The sequence below is a fragment of the Morus notabilis genome, unplaced genomic scaffold (assembly GCF_000414095.1).
Source record: "Morus notabilis unplaced genomic scaffold, ASM41409v2 Scaffold186, whole genome shotgun sequence".
Taxonomy (NCBI): domain Eukaryota; kingdom Viridiplantae; phylum Streptophyta; class Magnoliopsida; order Rosales; family Moraceae; genus Morus; species Morus notabilis.
Genome location: NW_010357978.1, coordinates 128199 through 133737, shown reverse-complemented (window position 1 = coordinate 133737; position 5539 = coordinate 128199).

Below are 5539 nucleotides of genomic sequence, written 5' to 3'. Positions count from 1 at the left end.
GTTTGACTTAAATTGGAATTTGAATTTGAGTCAAAATTGGACTACAGGATAAAGGATGATTTTTCTCTTCCTTCCCTATCTGATATTGGCGCCTACACAGGGATAAAATCCCCTTAGAATTGGCCGGCCATAATAAAAAAAAAAAAGAAAAGTGGAGATTTTGTTCCAAATTCAAATAGGAGATAATTGACAAGCTTTATCTTAGAGATAGAGATTGGATTCCTTCTAGATGTTTGACTTCTACTCTATAAATAAGAGAATAGTAGAAAATTGTGAATACAATTTTTTGAGACACAATTTTTGATACAATTCTTACAAACGAATTTTGCCCTAATTTTGAGGTGGCCAAAATTCTCTAAGAGTGAGAAGGAAAAATTTTTCTCTAAAAATTCCACATCGTGCATGCGTTAGTTGTTGTGGAAATTTGAGTGTTTATTGTAATCCATTTTGTCTCATGTGTGCCCACACACACATCTTCATGGATTCTATGAATTGACGTGGAAGACATTGGTTTTCTAAACACAAAGCTTTAGAGCAAGGATTGTTCGAGGTCAAAGAACTCAAGTTATCATCCGAGTCGGCCTCCAAGTATTTTTCCTAGTTGAGTTCTTAATAAATGAATTAATGAGATTAATTTATTCATGCATAAATTAATATAATCTATAGAGCATCTCAAAGGTTTTATGAAAATTTTTGTTATACACGATCCGCCTCCCCCCCAAGCTTTCCGCATCCGAATTCGATCCGGTGACCAACAGAGGAAGTCTTCAACCTCCCAGAAAGTGAGCGTCACATCAATGATCTTTTGACGCGGGAGAACCTAAAAAGCTCCGCCCTCCTGCTTTCACTCCTTGAACCCGCAGACACCGACGCAGTCAAGGACTTCTTCCATTTCACAGCCGGAGGTTAGTGTCTCTCCCATACACTCGCTCATTACCATCAGTCATCTGTCTAATTACTTGGCTTTGATTGTGATACAGAGATGAAGAGCTTGTAGCTATGCGTTCTAGGTGACAAGGGGCGCTCAAAGAAACAGAGGCCTCGCTAGAGGTTGAGCGCATCTGCCGAGGCCACAACCTACGGCGGAGCCTGTGCTAACTCAGGAGGCGCCGAGGTCTAAGAGGCCTCGCCCGCCTGAAGCGCCAGTGGTGGAGGCTGACCCAGTGCCGGTCATTGATATAACCGACGCGCCTGAGGTTCCTCCGCCCGGGGAACGCCTGTTGCTCCCGGGGACGAGGGTTCTGGATCCGTAGTACACCATCCCTGATCTCTTCCCGACTCAGATAGAGGCAGCGCTGAATCTGCTGCAGTGTTTTTTCCTCGTCTTCCAGGCTCTCTATGAATCTTTTTTTAGCAGGACTGGGAGAACGCTGCTTAGTCCTCTCTGGTCAACCGTTCCCGCCACCAGATCTCTCACCAGATTCATGTAAGCTTCGTCGTTGAGCTCCTCTTTCTTTTCTTATTTTTTTTTGGGTTCTCTTTCTTGACATATTTCCTCTTCTAATTTCAGTTCCTTGTCCTCTCCCTCCTTAACTTCATTGAAATGGTTAAGGTCGAGGACATAAGTAAGGAGATGGATCGCGTTGACGAGAGCCTGAAAGCTCTCCTTAAAGCAGAGAAGGCTAACATGGATGAGCTTTCAAAGAAGCTTGCCCTCGCTGTAAAAGAGCTAAATACGGTGAAGGCTGAATTGGAGGAGGCCAAGAAGGGAGTAGAAGTAGCCCACAAGCAAGCTACCGATGCCAAAGAGGCCTTCCTTCATCAAGGCCGGCATGAGGGATATGACCTAGGTAAGCAAGAAGGCTACGACCTAGGTAAAAAGGAAGCAGTCAAGGAGTTCTTGACCTCTGCTGAATTTGCTTAGCAAAACGCAGAGGTCACTACCAAAGCCGTCGAGGACTTCAAATCCTCTAACGAACTGCATGATATGCGTGTCAGTGACATGTTGTCTATTGGCGAGCAACTTGTTGCTAGGATCAAGAAGCAAATTCCTAGTATGAATTTAGACTTCCTTTACAAGCCTCCTTCTGACGATGAGGGTTCTCCTGCCGATGATAAAGGTGGTGAGGGCAGTGGAGGTGCTAGAGCTACTGGTGGTGAAGACGACGGGGGCAACGAGGCTTAGTATGCCTGGCGCTGATTCTTGTTCTCCATTTCTAATATTTTTTCACAATATTAAGACAATGGGGTTTCATCCCGCCAATATGTATATTGATTATCTTTAATATAGCTTCATTTTATTATGTTGATCTGTTTTATTTTTTAAGCGGTCGGTCATAGGCTCTTGGACTTGGACTGAATCTGCTAAGTATGATAACCTCTTCTCCTTGGAGGAGTTAGTTTTGACGCCCCTTGGGGCTTTTAGCAGATTTGAGAAAGTATAGAAGCTTCTCCTCCTTAGAGGGGTCAGCTTCCTAGATGCCCCTTTGGGCTTTTAGCAAATTTGAGAATCTGCTAAGTATAGAAGCTTCTCCTCCTTTGAGGGGTCAACTTTATGAATGCTCCTTAGGGCTTTTAGCAAATTTGAGAAGCTGCTAAGTATAGCAGCTTCTCTTCCTTGGAGGAGTCACCTTTCTGGATGCCCCTTGGGGCTTTTAGCAGATTTGAGAATCTGCCAAGTATAAAAGCTTCTCCTCCTTAGAGGAGTCAGCTTTCTGGATGCCCCTTGGGGCTTTTAGCAAATTTAAAAATCTGCCAAGTATAAAAGCTTCTCCTCCTTGGGGGAGTCACCTTTCTGGATGCCCCTTGGGGCTTTTAGCAGATTTGAGAAACAGCTAAGTATAGAAGCTTCTCCTCCTTGGGGGAGTCAGCTTTCTGGATGCCCCTTGGGCCTTTTAGCAGATTTGAGAATCTGCTAAGTATAGAAGCTTCTCCTCCTAGGAGGAGTCAGCTTTCTAGATGCCCCTTGGGGCTTTTAGCAGATTTGAGAATCTGCTAAGTATAGAAGCCTCTCCTCCTATGAGGAGTCAGCTTTCTGGATCTTTTAGCAGGTTTTATCATAGATCATCTCTTGCCCTCTCATGTGTGGTTAAGAACCTCTGTTCTTGAGCAGACATTACTTTAGGGGTTTGCCTCTCTAAGGTGTCGGGAAATACGATCTTAACGTTTCGGAGGAATGAGCTTTCATTTATTTCACAAAACGTATATACAACATAGCCAAATAATACAAATAATTGAAAATACAACTTAATTGTTCAACATTCCAAGGGTACTGAATTCTTCTACCAGCAAGGTTTTCTAAGACGTAAGTACCAGGGCATAGCATTTCTCTTACGCGGTAGGGTCCCTCCCAAGTCGGGCCCAGAGGACCAATATTTTTAGGCTTGGTACTTAATGTGACCCTTTTTAGGACAAGGTCTCATGGGGAAAACCACCTCTGCTTTACCTTTTTGTTGTAACAGTGCGTTGTTTTTTATTGGTAAGTGGCGAGTCGTAGTTGAGAGTCAAGCCTTTTTTCTTCCAACATATCGAGTTCCATGTTCATTGCTTCGACGTTCGCGTCGTCATCGTACGTGACCGTTCTTAGTGTCGGTGTCTCAATTTCCACTGGGAGCACTGTCTCGACTCCATACGTCATAGAGAAGGGTGTTTCACCTGTTGTAGTTTGACTTGTCATCCTATATGCCCATAAGACCTTCAGGAGTTGTTCAGCTCATTTTCCCTTCAAGTCATCAAGTTTTTTCTTCAGGGTGTACTTTAGGATTTTGTTGACGGCTTCAACTTGGCCGTTGGACTGTGGATGTATCTGCGCTGAGAAGTCTTTCTGAATACCCAAATCATCACAAAATTTGTTCGTCGAGGCATTGTCAAACTGTTTACCGTTGTCGGATACGATTGAATGCGGAACCCCAAATTTGCACACAATGTTGTTCCAAATGAAAATTGTGCAGGTAGCCTCTATGGTCGAAGTAAGAGCTTTCGCCTTGGCCCACTTAGTGTAGTAGTCCACGGCGACGATGACAAACATAAAGCCTCCCAGCACAAGGTGCAAAGGTCCGATCAGGTCAACCCCCCATTTGACAAAAGGCCATAGGCTAAGAATAGAAGTTAGGTTTTCTAGGGGCACTCTAAGAATCATAGCATATCGTTGGCAATTATCACAACGCTGAGCGTATTGATATGCGTCATTTTTAAGCATAGGTGAATAGTAACCCTGCCTTAAAACCTTTAGTGCAAAAGATTACCCCCTGGTATGATTTCCACACACTCCTTCATGGATCTCCCGGAGGACCTTTAACGCCTCATTGTCATCCAGGCACCGTTGTAAGGGTGTTGAGAAGCCTCGTTTGTACAGTAGGCCATCATATAGTAAGTACCTGACAGCTCTATATTTGACCCTCCTGGTCTCATCTTTGTCGTTTGGTAGCTTCCCATCCATCAGGTATTGGACGAGTGGTGCATCCAGTTTTCGGTCGCCTGGGTTGTCAAGACCTCTTCTGCTTTCTCATTGATGATGGCCATTCCAGCTCTTCGATGGGGATGACCCTAGCATAAATGAATCCTTTGACGACGCTAGCTTGGCTAAGGCATTGGCATTTATATTTTTGGCTCTTGGTACCTGCATTATCTCATAGTTTTTGAACTTAGTGAGCTCTTCCTTTACCTATCTCAAGTATGCCCCCATCCTTTCACCACATGCCTGATACTCTTCCTTTACTTGTCCGACCACTAGTTGAGAGTCACTAAAAGTATCAAGGCTTTCAATCTTCAAGTGACTTGCCAACCGTAATCCTGCAATTAGCGCCTCGTATTCCACTTCATTATTCGACGCCTTGAATTTGAACCGTACCACTGAGGTGATTTTGTGGCCCTTTGGACTTATCGGCATGACGCCCACTCCTGATCCAGTTTCATTTGATGCTCTGTCTACGTAGAGTTTCCACTCTATTTCTTTAATCCCTTCATCCTCGGTAATTGCCGGCTTGTGGGAAAATTCTGCCATGAAGTTAGCCAACACCTGCCCTTTGATTGCTGTCCTCGGCACATATTCAATGTCGAATTGGCTCAGTTCTACCGACCATTTCAGGAGTCAACCAGACGTTTCAGGCTTCTGCAATGCCTGTCTCAGTGGGTGATTTTTCAGAACCCGTATTGTGTGGGTCTGGAAATAATGCCGAAGCTTTCTTGAGGCCACCATTAAAGCGAGAGCTAGTTTTTCCATCTCAGTGTATCTTGACTCGGCATCCAGGAGCCTTTTACTCACATAGTAGACCGACAACTGGACCCTTTTTTTCCTCCCTGATCAATACAAAACTTACGACATGCTTTAAAACGGAGAGATATATGTTTAGCCTCTCGCCCGGGATGGGCTTTAACAAGATATAGGGTCTGCCCAGGTGCTACTTCAGCCTTTGAAAGGCCTCTTCACATTGCGGTGCCCACTCGAACCGCTTACTTCCTTTTAATGCGTCGAAGAAGGGCACATACTTGTCTGTTGCCTTAGATATGAACCGGTTAAGAGCAGCGATACATCTTGTCAACCTCAGTACCTTCTTTGGCTTTGTGGGAGATGTCATGTCTTGTAAGGCTTTTATTTTTT